Source organism: Gasterosteus aculeatus, chromosome X, assembly GCF_964276395.1.
Source record: "Gasterosteus aculeatus chromosome X, fGasAcu3.hap1.1, whole genome shotgun sequence".
Taxonomy (NCBI): domain Eukaryota; kingdom Metazoa; phylum Chordata; class Actinopteri; order Perciformes; family Gasterosteidae; genus Gasterosteus; species Gasterosteus aculeatus.
The window spans coordinates 19,194,801-19,211,206 of record NC_135698.1 but is presented as its reverse complement, the minus strand read 5'-3'; the positions used below and the strand labels follow the sequence as shown (position 1 = coordinate 19,211,206).

At 42.8% G+C, this 16,406-nt stretch overlaps 1 long non-coding RNA gene across 1 annotated transcript; it reads left to right on the top strand.

Annotated features, from left to right (window-relative positions):
- The first annotated feature begins 10,456 nt into the window (after positions 1–10,456).
- Positions 10,457–11,704, top strand: LOC144383795 (uncharacterized). The gene is made up of 2 exons (XR_013451242.1): positions 10,457–10,611; positions 11,278–11,704. It is a non-coding gene; the product is annotated as an uncharacterized LOC144383795 (long non-coding RNA).
- The last annotated feature ends 4,702 nt before the right edge of the window (positions 11,705–16,406 follow it).

Genomic DNA, 16,406 nt, shown 5'->3' with positions numbered 1-16,406 from the left:
GGGCAGCGCGAAAAGCTGTTGACAATAATTCCTCTTGATTCCTCGAAATGCTAATCGCCCTGCTTCAAGTTCTACCTTATAGGTAGTGCTCTGGTTGCATTATGACGCCGTGTTAATGAGGCCAGGAAAACATGTTGAGATGACAGCAGTCTAATGACTTCATGACAGTATACAGGCACTGGTGTAATCACAACTAAATGTCAGACACCATAAGGCCTGCTGCATAATGGCTCCAGATTGATATCTCCCTCTTGCTTTAATTAAGAAATGCATTTTTTCTTCTTCTCAAAAGGTATTGATTGTAGTTACAAGAAAAAGCAACCCATCAAACTAGGAAGTAAAGAGCGGACCCCGGAGTCATAACAGATTGAACAGCGTGGGGGGAGGAGGGTGGGGGGGGGGGGGGGGGTTTGCTCTAAAAAAAAAAAAAAAGACATGCAACCACAAGCTGTTTGCATACATTGTTGTGTCTTCCTTAAGATGAAGCAGAGGTTAAGTAAGCACTGTAACCGTCAGGGCTGGGTTGATTATCAATTATGATAGTCTCCACTCAGGGGCAGACGTTGGCCATTAATCAAAGCGTGCAGTCTGGAACCTGTGAAGCATTTATCTGAGTAACTGTATCCCCCAGAGTGAGGTGCGTCACTGACTTTGCCGAGCAGGAGATGAAGCGGTGAGGGTAGCAAGACAGTGGATAGTTATATATCATGAATAAACTAGGCCTGAGAGAGTAGCGACAGGAGGCATAGCTACGCACAGCCGGGATGGGACGTTTCCCCCCGCGCGGACCCTCTGGCCGGCCTTCCAGGGAGATTAAATGTTACATCCGACGCGTGCTTCTGTAAGCGTAAACCAAACTTGGCTCATATCACTTCGCCCTCGACTGGAAACCTAACCTCAGTGACTGAATGAACCGCTATCATAATTAAGTCATCAGCGCTTCGCTTTTACCGCGCCTGCAACCCTAACCACAGCAGGGGAGCGGTAAGAGGAGCGCGGCTCTGCCGGGCCGCTGCTGACAGTGTAACCGTGAGCTCAGTACCTCCAGTGTATGGTGGAGCATGGCGGGAGCTGGTGGGGGCAACAGCCACCCACCTAACACCCACTCGGACCTTATCTGGATATCTGTGCTATCGCTCCCTTAGTTACTCCTACATTGTCCTTACTTACCGCGCTGCTTCTTAAACGTTGATCATCACCTTTTGAGAAGGCGTTTGCAAATATCGTTGTGAGCCATTTACCTTCACGTTCTTAAATCTACACCAGCCTTTCTAATGCCGTCAGATAGCGAAGCATCGTAAATCCCTGCGCTCCCCAAACACACAGCGCTGTTCCTGCAGAGACTCACAGTTCTCTACGTTACTCTGTTGCACTGCATCTGTAATGACTGTGGAGCTATCAGAGCTTATCCTGTCCAACAGAGGATATTAAGAGGGGGGCAGTTACAAAGGCCAGACTTTAATTTGACCTCTGCGTGCCCTCTTCCCCGGCGAGGTGCCTCGGAGAAGCAGGCCGGTGGTTTGGCCGCTCGGTGATGAATGACTGTATTTGGTGGGCAGATTGTTACAGTTCCACACTAATTGAGGGGTCAACACAAAGAGCAAATGTGGTAATTGAGTCACTTGCTTGGCTGTAGAGCTTAACACAGCTCGTTTGACCCTTCAGCTTACCGTGGAGTCAACAACAGAGGACTCTACCGTCGCCTGTTTTCATTGTGCTTTCCAACGGATATCGAAACCTTCTTTATTGTTTATTTTCAGGTCTTCGGTCTCAATCTACCAGTAGCTTTTTTTTCCACGGAAGTCACTCTTTAAACACGGTGTGCAGCTCAAGGATTCACCGTCCTTGATATTGTTTAACTGTTACATCAATGAGCAAACCACAAACACAACCATAATAAATCTAAAGTGTTAATGTTCTGCTATTCACCTGATTGCCCTGTTTAGGGCCTTGCTTAATAATTCATCAATCCAGTTCCCTTTCCACTCTTACCGTGTCTGTATTATGAATCAACTGCTGCAACTAAGGATTCTTTTCTTTACCGGTTAACTTGCCAGTTATTTAGTCTAAAAAAATCCCTGAATTGTTTGTGCTAGAAAACATCTGAAAATGCTTGTCGTGATTCCCAAACGTGTCTACTTGTTTGTTTGACTACAGTAGCGGTTTCTTGCCAGTTCACCTATTTCCCAGGTGCATAGAAATAAGGTGTTCTGGTATAAGCTCAAATAACACTTGTAGGATTCGGTTGACCAAAAGCAGGGGAGGAGGACAATTATTTCCTACAGTGTTATGCTTAAAGATATTTTGTTTTAAATAATGTAAAACAAATCAGAGAAGTTGAAATCCAGAGAATTGTTGCAATTTTTTTGCAACAATTAATTATTAATTAATTACATTTTTTTATTATAATTAATTAAATTAAATTAATATAATTTATTATATTTATTTATTTATTTATAAAATGTATTTATACAATTATTATCTTTTGGCAATTTCTTTTCTCTTGAACTGAAAAAAAAGAAGATGCTTTTTCCTAAGAGTACTAATAATGATATGGCACAGTGTATTCAGTGGTTGACCAAACGTGTGTGAGCCTCATACGGGTGTTCGTGCACCAAAGAAGGTCACACACTGTTTCCCCCCGTGTTACTGCGTTGAGCTCAATAGATCTGTTGGCCTCTGCATTTGCTTTGCTGCTGAAAACATGTGCTCAGCTGAGAACGCCATCCATTTACACCTGATGGCCGTCGCCTTTGAATGTGCTGAGTTGTGAGTGAAAAGCTACAAGGACAAATGCATTCTGCATTCAATGAGTGTGGGCAAAAGGGAACCTGGGTAGTTAAAACTGAGAGTTGGCACGACTATTTTGTCCCTTGTTGCTTGACCTTTAAACTGCAACATGTCACGAAACTACTGCGATGCTCTCACAGATGTAGAGGCCGCAGTCCTGTGTGAGTGCGATTGATGGACCACGTTAAACTCTGAGCTTCATCCTGCTTAAATGCTTTTGCACTCTAAATCTTTTCTGCTATATCACTGTGGGAAGACCACACACTGGGGGATTTATCCATGAGATTGTTGGATTGTCACTGTATATTGTTGATTATGTGGGTTGGCTATCACCGGCAACGTGTGTGTGTGTGTGTCTATTCATGTCATGGAATGCACCCGCTTGAGATTTCTTTGTGTAGCCCGCGCACATCCTCCCTGCAGTCCGTTTAAATGTCCACCCTTCTCCCTAACGCTCCTTGCTCCTGACTAAAATTTGATTTTTTTTTTTTTGTGCACCAAAATGTGGATGTTGTAATTACCATTTGCAAGCAAAAGACAGCAGCTTCATTGATATGCTGCCGCTGATAAGGCAAGAGCTTGGCAGCGAGACAATGGTGGAGGCCACCAGGGGCTCGCCAGCAACCAGGGACACGGGACCGTCCTGCCTTCTTCGTCAATGCAGACAACCAACAAAAGCGGCCTGTCATTCACCCCACACTAGCGTTTTTAATTAATTTTCAGTCGGCTCTCCTCGGAGTGCCTGTGTGGTGACGTTGACCCTTAGATCCGCTTCATGAATGTCGCTTTCTCCTCAGCCGCGGCTGTCACCAGGTCAGCGGTGCAGGCTCCCCGAGCACCAGGACCTTTTTCTTTGCTGCTGGACTCAGGAGGCTGTGACCCTCGTCCTTACAAAGAGGGCAGATGTGTTTGAGAATATGTATGTGATTGAGGTCAGGTAAGGGAAACGGCAGTTTGGACTTGTATAAGGCCGTGGTACAGATGATGATGAGCATTGTTTTTGTATGTGATGGCTTTTCAGTAGTGCTTGACCCCTATTTTGTCAGTTGCCATGGTAATTGTCTGCATCATAGCTGAAGTTACTGTCAAAACCAATAACCTATTAAGCTTCAGAAGGACGGAATAAGTTGTCACATCCTCGAGTTGCACCAACACTCCACTGTGAGGAGTTCAGTGCTGCTCTTGCTCTCTATGCATGAGTCCAAATCTGTGTGGCTTGCAGATAAGCCGGATCAGAGTTGATCAAATTGCTATTGTCTTAAAGCCATTCTAATTTGGATTAATCCACAGGAGTGGTCACACCCGCTTGGCCTGTAAATCTAAAGGTCCTTATGTCTCCACCTGCCCCCCTGCCCTTTGTGATCTGCGAGGTTCTGCAGGATGAAAGGAGGTGGGACTTGAATCTTTGTTGACAGTGTCAACTGTGTTCAAAGGGGCTTTTTAAATAAGTGCCCTTGACTTTAGGTTTATCCCAGTCTTCATGTTACCCCTCTTTTGTCTCCATAGGAAGCTGCATTTAATCTGATTCACTAATGGCTAAGATGTTATTAGAATCGAGGGTTTTTGAGGGACTGCAGAGCTGTCCACAAAGCTTTGTCGTCATGTTGATTTCTCTGTTCGGCTTTCAAGCAGGAAATTAGGCACGTGGTTATCTGCCCATTAAATCTCACTGACGGATATGAAGTGGTTTTTTTGGTTATATACTCTTCTTTTTTTCACTTTTATTACACCTTTCTTTCTTTTTAATGAAGCCTAACTCCAGATTTAAAGGAATTTCCAAGGTACATCCACTGGATATGTATTTGGTGTACCTTAAAAAAAAAAATCAAACATTGCAGGTAACATTTTTGGCTAATCTAGGATGGCACTATTTCAGCAATCTTTTGAATTTGGCCGCCGCGGCTGGGTAAGATGTCCTCTAATGGTGGACCATTTTGCTCACAATTAATAGAGCTCCCCAAGAGACCAGGAGCCTACAGACTTGTGGAAATACTGTAGCAGCCTTCAGGCAGCTGGCTGAATGTGGCTTTCTTCCCCGTCACTCACATTTGTCGTAATGGCACAAGAGCCTCACTGGCTATTCCCCAATGCTGTGTGTATGCATGAGCGTGTGTGTGAGCCCACTGCCCCAAGCATGTCTCATTTCAAAGTGCTGTCACTCCCTGCTTCCTGGCATCTATTAACACCCACCATTATCATGCTAATCTACATTGTATGATTACATAAAGTAATTTATGCACAGTTCTATTCCACGGCTGCACAGCGATGCATGCATCTATTGTTGAATGTTTTAAAAAGAAAATGTTATGATCATCAGGTTTCTTTTATTGTTTTTTCCTCCTTGAATTTGGTCTGTTTTGCTTCCTTGTACTTTTTGCACTGGTCTTCTTACTTTTCACATACATAATCCGTTTAAGCTCTAGCAAAGATCGGAGCGCATCTGCCTACTGAGAAAATAATAGCTAGAATCGTCAACTGAGCCATGCTGCTTTGCTCATGAAGAGACGATGAGTTGAGATCACTTTCCTCACAGTACTCTTTAGCACCATATTGGAAATGGTAAGAATGTGTTTTGTGTTGAAAGCAGAGGGAAAGAGATGAGCTCTCGTCCTCATTTATTCACAGCTAGTGGAGTAATTAGGAATGCAGAGGGCTGTTGAATTAAAACTGAATTGCACTTATTAACATTTTAACTACCAACCCCACCCTCTTTAGGCACTAAACAAGGACGGTTTCAGCTCTAATATGCCTGAAGAATCCCGCCGAGGGGACTGTTTATGTGTCTCTACAACAAAGACGTCCTTTAAAGTAAGATCTCCCTTTTGTTTAAACAACCGGGCGTTTAACATTCAGTGTAATATGCCAGCGCTCCCTCCATGCTGTCAGGAGACGCACCGCAAGAGCGTCTCAAACTCTTTGCCTAATGGAACACTATTTGTGGTCAGATTGGAAAGCTAATGGTGGTCCCTTTGAGGGTAACTCTCCAAATTAAATAGCATGGATTCACATCTGTCAGACAAAACCAGGAGGCTCTTTGTAATCAATGACCCAAACCAAGAGAGGCTCCATGGGGGGCGCCTCCGCTACGATGGCAGCGAGCATAAGGAGCCACCAGGGATGCAGGCAGCTCACCTGCACTAACAGCCACTGTGCTGGGCTTGTGTAGCAGGCTAGAACCTGCAAGGGAGCACCAGCAGGGTTAATGTACATTTATAGAACAGGTCAAACTACTTAGGCCAGGCACTGATTTATAATGGAGAAGTGTGACTAAACTGTAAAGGGAATTCTTGTTTTTCTGTGCAAACATTGCCGTCGGTGTTGTGTTAAAATGTTGAACCCCATTAATTTTATCACTCCCCCTCTCTTGTTTCTCTAGGTCTTTAAATTTTGTTTGGAGGAGAGACTAGCAAGGCCTCCCGCTGTTCTGGAGAATTTCCTCTCGTTGTTAATTTTCCCTGCTCCATATGGCGCCACAGACACTTCACCTGCAGGCTGTAGCAGGCCGTGCGGCAGCCAGCACACGTCCTCCGGCTCAGGCTGTCATTTACACAGGCCCGTGCATCTGCCTGAGCAGTACACGGCACAATAGGACAGAGACAGCTCTTCCTTTCGCCTCACAACGAGTCCTGCACCATTCACCAAACAGAAATGAGATAATGTTTCTAGGAATGATGCAAAGAGGAGGAGGCAGGTTAACACAAGATCTCCATCGAAAGGCTCGCATCCTCAGACATAGTTTTGGAAAATTCCGGCTGAAACGTAGCCAGAGAGATGACACCAGACGTCCGTGTGTGTGTGTGTGTGTGTGTGTGTGTGTGTGTGTGTGTGTGTGTGTGTGTGTGTGTGTGTGTGTGTGTGTGTGTGTGTGTGTGTGTGTGTGTGTGTGTGTGTGTGTCAGTCTGAGCAGTGTGCACATCCGTGCATGTGTGTATATGCGTATCGGGGGGCTTGAAGTTAGCCTATGGCTGAGCCATGGAAGAGAGGGTTTCATCCTGGCTTGTCATTGATTAGAGAAGGGTCTAATTCCATCCCACCCCATGTTGTGATTCATTTGCATTCTGTGTCAGGAGCTAATGGAGTTTTGCTCCACACTTTGCTTTGAAAATCTTGAAGATGAGGTCTAATGTGCATGCAGCCGCTAGCAAAGAGCGTTCTGATTTATTATGTCTCTTGTGTTTGCTAATTTGTCCCCATCTTCCTTGTCTTGGGGTAGGACTTTGTGCTCTCCAATGGGACGCAGACTGGAGACGTGCAAACACTTAATCCAAAGATATTTGTCATGATTTTCTCCAAACTAGATTTACATTTAAAACATTTATAGTTTTCTGTTCTGTGTATTATTAAGACAAATGATGTATATTTTCCACTGCAGTCCATTGCACAATTGCAAAAGATATTAGTGGGTTTTAGATTACAGTTATTCATAATTTGGGAACTTGGAAAAACTTTTCAAATGTACCTTTTCATTTTTTAATACAAAATGATATTGTAATCTATTAGGTTGTAAATTTCTCTGCAAAAACTTCCGTGAGCACTCAGTGTGGTCATTCCAGTAGATGCCCTTTTTTCCCATAAATCTTAAAAGATTCCTGCTCACACAGGTCTTATTTTCCTATTATGCCTGGGATGAGATATGAGGTTAGGGGACGCTACATTGGTAGGGCTGGATTGGCTGCGGGTTGGCCACTCGGTTTGGTTTGCCGAGCAAAGTTGTGAAAATGTGGTGATAAAATTTGTCAACCTCTGGGGGAGGACGCGTTCAGGGTCACGGCTAAATCCGCGTGCCGCGAGCAAAAGGCTGTAGCCCATAATTCCGGGACAGACGAGCAGAGAGCTGACCTCCGTACAGCTGAGGTCAGGCTGCACTGATTTCTGCCCACCTGCAGGATTGTCAGTAGGATAACAATGAAGGCGAGGGGACAGAGGGACGTCCCTGTCTCTCTCTCTCTCTCTCTTGTCTGTGGAGACACCTGAATGTCATTGCACGCTGACCGCTTGCTTTTCTTCATCGCCCCTCAAAAGAATATTGCTGGTCCCACACAGAAGGCCACTTTTGCCTAAACGAATACAGACAAACACTTAGTCTGTCACAGAAATAATACAATTAATATCTAAAATGACAAGAATTGCGCTGCCCCTGCTGCTTTCCATTTTCACACACATTCACATTATATTAAAGTGTTGCATCAACATTCAATCGTGTTAATACAGCTTACCTATTGTGAGTCATGGCTCATTCAACTGATAAATATGTAAATGAAAATGTTTTATTTTTGATAGCCAACATTAATCTCATTTGGATGTGTTGATCTAAATTAAATGAGAAAGTGTAGCACACGGCGGTTTCAAAGTGGGCCGTGACTTCATCTCTGAATTAAAAAGGAAACGAGCAGGGAGCAGAACTTTCCCTTTTTTTTTTTTTTTATTACAAATGTTAATGAAAAATGTTATTGACTTGAACAAATGGAGAATACACCTGAAATGTATATTAAAACCCTTTTCAATTTCTCTCTCTGCGTAGTTTGCAATTATAGTTATTTCGGCAATAGTGGGGGAATTAATTTTGCGTGCAGACTGATAATGTTACCAGTGTAGGAAGAATGGATATTGCGTTGGATAGGGGGGTCTCTAGGTATTTACAAGAAGTGGAAAGAGCAAAGCTTTATTTAATTGAAAGAATGAATCAATAACAGCTGTAGCCCTTTGTCAGAGAAGGCCTCGCAAAATGAGCACGTCATTTAGCGTGGACAAACCGAGGCCCAGTGGACGGCTGATTGAAGGAGTGCAGATGCATGCAGGTGTTTTAAGAACCCGATGAAGAACAAGGATTGTGCGCTTCTGCGGACGGTTACAGGAACCAAAGTCATTTGTCAAACACTACGGTGTTTTCTTCTCATCAGACGATGACAGACGCATTGGGTATTTCTTCCCTCTCAAACATAAATCCATATCGAAGATTAAGCGCTTTTCATTCTCAAGCGATCCAATCTGATTTACATTAACGATGAACTTACAACCCTTTAACGTCTTGGAAGGTTTCCAAAGTTTTTAAAGTGACTTTTGCGTTGTTGTATTTGTAGCTTGTAACTGAACTGTGCATCGACGCAGACGGAATTGGCTTTTCCTCGCTGGTTACATCTTACAATCCAGTTTTTCATCACTGCTGGATGTTGGTAAATGTTTTCTCAGATTTCACGTATCCAACATTGCTATCACGCCGTCACAGAGATCCTTTTTTTCATACACAAATCAATCTTTAAGGTAAATTACTGTCTGTGCACACTGGCAGCCATCCCAGTATGTAAATTCATGTGCTAATTCACAACATGATTTCATTTCAACTTCCAAGCAAATGAGATTTTAATTGAAAATCTTCCATAGAATCTCTCACTGGAGATGTGCGGCAGGGGAATGATACTTTTCACAGATTGTTTTAAGAGACAAGGAGCCTTTTTTCTTCTTCCAAGCCATTTACAAAAAAGATTTTATGTCTCTCAGCCCGCCGTTTCCCCGCAACCTGAAGGTTAGTGAAAATGCTCTGCGAAATTAACATTGTGCTTCAGCTCCTCTTCGGTATGAGGAGGCGGGCTATTAACATTTGTGTATTTTCATTATGCTAATGTTCTTAACAAATGCCCACAGATTGCCACCAGTGGTGCAGTAATTTTGTCTTGCTGATCATAAAGTGTCCGAGTGGGTCATTTTGATTATGACATGCTAATTACATATTGCTTCGCCTGTCTGTGTATCGCCCCCCAACCCCACCCCCGACTCAGAGAGACCCACAGCCTTTAATAGTTAGCTTTTATGAGTTGGAGGAAAGAAAATAAAAGATCTCTGCCTTTGTTCCTGACGGCTATGTAGCACGCATGCTTCACTGCTTCCCTTTAAACTTCCTAAATTGTGTTTCACAATAAATAGATGCCCAAGCCTTTAACTGCCAGTATTAGATTAGATACCATTAGATGTAATAGAAAATTCTCTCCTTGTAATATTTTCATAAGAGTTTGAGGCGTTTGATTAATCTGACCACATTTTATTGCATTAATGATTTTTTTCCCCTTCCACTCTGCTGTAAAGACATTGTATACAGGCTAATGCTGTTTTCTCTCCCCTCACTCTCATTCATCCTCAACCGTTATTGCAATGCATTGTTGATGAGGTGAGTCGGAGTCTTATGTGCTTTCACTCCTAAAGTCATTCCTAATGGAGTGGAAACCTTATATTTTGTTTCCTAATGAAGCACAGGAGTGGCAGACAGCTCCGCTTGGGCTGTCCTGTGGCTGCCTGCAGGTTGAAGCCATCGGCCCGAGCCAAGCTGCTCTGAGGGAGCCAGCAGGGGATGTTGGGCCGCGGCAGCAGACCGCTTACACATGAACTTATGCACAGGCTGAGCAAGTCTGAGGACATCGATCCAAAAATGTCTGATGGTAGAGGAAGTATTCCCGATATGTGCCTTAGTAAATAATCATTTAAAAATCCTACAAAGATAGGCATCAAAAATGTTGACGCAAAAAAAAAAAAATATATATATATATATATATATATATATATATATATATATATATATATATATATATATATTGTTTAAAATATGCATAATTTAATAACTATAATTACTTTATAGTTTACAAACATCTGAAAATAATAATTGTGTCTTTGTTATGTTGAGTTGAGTACACGAGAGAAGTTTCTGTTGGTGGCAATCAGCAACCTCATCGCTATGCTGCAATATCTCCACGTTAGAGAAGAACAGCATCACTCTGATAACTGTACGATGAGCATGAAGCTACGGCACAAAGACTGGAAACTGCTAGCCTGGTAAGTTGCTGTCAAAGTGTAGGCTATGATCAAATAAACCACAAGTACTTAACTAAGTATCACAGTCATCGCTCTGTCAGCACTTGAATAAATGTACTTTGTTATATTCTTCCTCTGAAAAGGGGGCCAGCAGTCATAGTGTCTGTTCTCCCACAGTATTAAAAATCCAGCAGCATTTTTTTCACAGCACCACAACTGTATAAATAAGTCAGTCTATATCAAGAAATGTATAAAGATATTATAATTATTGAGATCGAAATGTGAGGAGGTCATGGCCCTGTTTACTGGTGATAGTTCTGTGCTTTGAGGGTTCACCGGAAACTATCTGAGCTATTCTGAGCTGAGCCTCTATACAGCAAGGTCACTTTTAAAACAAAATGTCTCCTCTGCTATGTAGGTCAAAGCACATTCTGCTACTTCCTCCGAAACGTCCCTTCTTCCTGCCGCCGTTTATAATTAAACACACACAATTATCCCAAATTTAATGGGATTCCAGAACCAGGCCTTTATTTAAGAGGTAATGAATACTATTTTAATTGCATATGTAACTGTGAGATAGAAATGTGCTTCTCCCATCACGTGTAATTACTACACTTTCTTCTAACTGTGAAACTCTGAGAATGCGATCAATAGCTGATGAGTGTCTTCTTTTTTCTTCATTTCTAGGGTCACTGTGTAACGGTTACTAATTGTGGAGTCATCGAGTAGGGGAGGAGAGGGGGCCTAAGCACATTTTAAACATATGGCCTCTGTCCTATTGTTTATTGATGTCGGTAATTAATGATATAATGCACGCCACTGAAGTAGTTTGACCTCTGAACCGATCATTATTCAGAATGTAGCAGCATCAATCAAGCTGTGCTTTTCTCACATGTATTTCTGTACACCCCCTGAGGGACAGGCAGGGCACCCACTGTATCCTCATTTGTATTCAGCTGACCAAGACCATATATGAATGATTTAGAAGTGCGTATCAGACGTGGACTGAAGGGAGAAGCGGTAATATGAGATTTTACAAGCTCCTGCTAAAGTTGATGAGGACTACGGCTTCTACTTCTGCGCCTCCAAACTCCAAATAAAGTCATTTTCTTTATAGGATCATGGTGTATTTACTGCTTTTTCTCTCAATTCCACCACAGAAACATTGTGTACTTACTTGTCTTTGGGAGATGCATCCAGTAATGACAAGCTCAGCGGCGTTATTCACCCTCTCCGCATCATAATGACCATACGAGCGTCTGCCTTTTGGATGGAGTGCCGGCCAGATTGTTCGGGCGATCTGGAGGGAGCGACGCGCATCGCTGCCCAGCCTGAGGTTTGGAGGTGGTGTTGATGTCCCACTCCACCAAGCATCCCAGGCTCTCCTCAGGACGGGAGTATTAGAATAGGTCATTTCATTGTTAATTTAAATGGCTTAATACATCACTCTGAGGTAACAGACTGATGTGTGAGCAGCAGAGGGAGATGGTGTGAGAGATGCCATGGGCTGTTTCTGTAATACCAAATGAAATGAACTCCTGCATTACCTCACTTATGCAGTTTCTCAAGCAGCTCCCAGGCTATTAAAGGAGAGCCGGAACAGGATTGGTTCAGTCTTTGGAATCTTTAATTTCACCGCGGCCCCCCAAATGTTAGGTCTTTGTCTCATTGCTGATCCCTGGCTGATCTATGGTGTTGTCTTTATCCCGCCCGCGGTCCACTGCGGCCGTGTGTTGTGTTATTGGGTCAGGTGAATCTATCAAGGACAGAGAGCCTGGGCAGTTCACACACCGGGGGGATAATTACAGGGTGATTGGTTTCCTCGCGCTCTCTGCTCCTACTATCTGTGTCTCCTCTCTGTTAGCCGTGCCCTCGCGTAGACGCACTCAGCATGTCTGCCAAAAAGCCGCCTAGTCCCGGGGACCTCGGCCCTCCTACCTGTTCTGTCTTGGGGGGCTTTGCTTTTAAACAGCTGTGTTTGTTTAATAGAAAACATGCGCTGCATTGTTTACAGATTGTTTGCGGGTTTATTCACACCAGCGCGATTGGCTGGGACTCAGAAGACGGCTAGCTTTAATTTGCCGCCACCGTTTCTACTGCTATTATTAACCTAACCTTTTGCCATGAATAATTCATCACAGTTACCGTCTGATCTCACACATTTTCTGTCTCATTTGGCCTTGAATCGTCTCATCTGCTGGTCCGTTCTGGGTCATAACAACACGTTCTCACAATCAGCTGGTTCAGAGGGAACAACCGTTATTTTATAAAACTAGTTACAGATCATTTAAAGGGCTATTTTGACATTTTGGTAAATACTCACATTCCTTCTCGTTGAAAGATAGTTGGGAGAAGCAATGTAAATGATATCTATTCATCTCTAATACAGATCTATCATCACATACACACTGGATCTGATATCAGCAAAAGAGTCAAAACGTCTGTCTGAAAAAACTCATTTTCATACATTTTTGTTATAAATCCTTCATGACATAAAAAATCGCTGATATAATATTCATGTCTGAACTAAGTTGTTTTGTATACAGTATATCCTAGCAGAGGGTCAGCTGACCCTCACCTCGCACCCCGCAGTTCAGGCCAGAGTTTATAGTCCTTATGCTAAGCTGTAGCTTCACATTTAAAGTGACACATGAAGTATTTTCTCTAAGCAAGAAAAGACATTTAGCAAAATGCTAAATTCTGAGCTATTTCTTTAACTCTTTAAATAGATGTTTGAAACATATTGGACACAGCTTTCATTACTGGGAGCTGTTTGCTTTTGAAAGCGTGTAACGTATAACCTTGTTTTTTCTTCTGTTTTTTTTTTTTTTGTTGGAAGGGGGCTTTCACTTGTTTATGAGGCACTATCGATCCCTGGTGCTGACAAGTATGTTACACAACCTCTCACCTGCATGTGATCTTGATGGAAATCTCTGGTCCTCCTGTTCACACTGACCGAGAGGCACCCAGCTATTTGCACCTCTTGACTTTGAAAGCTGTCAACGGAGCAGCAGAACTACTTTCAGCGCTCTGGACGGTTCCTCCGCAGAGACCTGCAGGGTGTTCCAACTGGACACTCTCACCTCAGCCCAAAGTCTGACAGGGGACTCCAAGGCCGAGTCCCACACTGAGATTTGCCTCTTGCAGACTATGGTGTGTGTGTGTGTGTGTGCGTGTGCGATGAGTCCACGGAGTCGACCAGCCCTTCCCCCGCGCGCATCACACACCCAGAGCCATTCTATCTGTATGGAAATTTGGGCTCCACAGCTGGAATCCTACAAAGCACTGTCATCTACTAATAGTTATTATCTCTTTGGCCTGCTCCCTCACAAAAACCCTGCAATACAAGCACATTGCATCTTTATGGTAATGCCCCACAATATAGCCCCCAGCCATGGTGCATAGACCTTTGTTATCATTACGATAATTCCCATTCTCACTTGACTCCTCATTACACCACTGAAACTGCTCGGGGTTGGATATGGACAAATTCCTGCATCTTTCTTTATTACACTGATAGTGTTTATACACAAACTTAAACTCTCCAAATAAACACAGTGAAGCAGTCGGTGTGATGACAATTAAGCAGAAGATTTGTCATTATGAATTAGCAATAGAAAGGGCCTGTGTGCCGATTCTGTTGTATGTTTGTGGTATGGCTAAATAAAACTGTAATATAAATATAATGTTTTTGCAAATCTCTTCATTAATGATTCCATACACTTAAAATAACAGAATGCATTGAGCTAACTTACTGTGAAGCACAATGCATTATTTCTTTTCTTTTCAACAAATGCAAGAAAATCTTTACTCATCTCAGCTCATCGAGATGGTGAAATCTGACTGTCTTATTTTCAACACATACTTTGCATTCTGTTTAACGTATCCTCTGCTCTCCGATTGCATTGCACCCTATGTGAGGGTGTTTTCCACAATCAAATAGTCAGGGTAGCAGGTGATTTACTATAAATATAAATATATAAATATATATATATGGAGCGAGCTAAGGGTCCGCTCCATGTAAGAAGCGAAGCACAGAGAGACACGGACCTCGCTGTGGCTGCTCGTGTCCTTGCGTCTCCCCATGAATGCCCACACAAGGCCTCCGGATTGACACAAAAAAGTAATTGCGGAGTGATTGGCACAGCTTGTCCCGTGCAGCCTGCGTCCCGCACTTGAAGGCTCTCCTCGGAGCACCCTCATTGTCACACAGCCTTTTAGCACCTTTGTTCCTACCTTCCCACAGGACCTCACAGCTCACCATTGGCAGATGAGTCCCTGCCTGTGACAAAAGGGTCCCTGGGCTCAGCCTCATTTGATGCAGGGAACAACTCCCCCCCCCCCCCTCTCTCTCTCTCACACACACACTCACACATACTGCACACCACCTTCTGGGAGAAAAAAATGTTCCGTTTAGCGGTGGAGGATAGGGGGGTCAAGACCCGGGGGTGGGCTTTTTTGGAGGCAGATAAACATCGGAGGAGTAGAGGAGGGATGTCTTGTTTACACATTAGCAACCATTTAGCAAGTCTCACTGTTTTCACTGCCTCTCAAACAGCTGATCTTTCTGTTTTGTTAATCTTTGAGTTGATCTGGAATAGAATCTGTGATCATTTTTATCATCCGCAAACACGCAAACACACACGCGCACACACACACACACAAACTGCATCTTTCTAATACCATCTAATGAGGTGATGACCAACCACTTGTTATAATTGCTTCAGTCTCCTTTTAATTTTCAAGCTTATTAATCATATGTAGAGTTATTTAAGAATGCATAAATTAATCTTAGATTAAAAAGCCTATCAAATCCTCAAAACAATTAAAGAGTAAGGTAAGATTTCCCCTGGGCTGGGACTTTTATTTTAATAGAGTGTTCAGGTGATTATCATACTTTGATGCAGCACTGTGATTAATGCAGACACACTTTTAAATGAGCTGTTCTCCCTTGCAGAAAAAGGTAGAATAAGCATTAGCCTTATGATGACCTTACTGAATTCTTGGGTTACTTTTCTCACTTATCCGTACACCTCTCATAGTGACTGAGTCGCTCTGAGTTCATTCGGAAATATGGATTTCAAAATATTTTTAATTTTAAGGTTATATTTGTAATCCTGTCAGCTGAAAGGACATCCGTTCCAGTTGGAGTGTTTACACTGTAAAAATAAAGATTTGAATTGATCTGATAGAAAGCATTACTTTTACTTATGATGCGATGAGAATTAAGGTTTACCAGGTCGTACTGTTCAGTAATCAATAGATGGCTTGATAGCTGCTTTATTTGAATGTTAACATGTTGGATCACAGTCTGGTCATGTACCTGGGCTTTTGCTTTAGAGCCAAATGCGTCGCCACATAATATTTACACGGGGTGGTTCTGAAACGTGTGTCATCCTTAAAACAAGTTCTTTATATTATCTTACAAGTCGAATTTAAATCATTACCTCTTTAAGGTTTCAACTCATTTTTCTATACAACATTATTGTTATTGCTGTAAAAATGTGTTCATTACCATCAACATGTTTTACGATGAAATTCATTTTTTTGGACCAAAATGTCATTATTTTAAATTCAGCCATTCACTGAATATATGTAGCCCAAGAACTTAAATGAACAATATGCTCATTTCCTCTGATGAGTAAATACTGATGAAGTACTGGTCGTCCCTGCTGTCCAGCTCCGTCCCTCTGGAGTCCATCGGACGGAAGAAGTGTCGAGTTTCCTTCATCAATATTCCATCAGTGCTCGGGGCGAGCGTGCAGCCAAATAACAACGATTCGCCAAAAGCTTTTTGGACTCCAAAAAGTTAAACG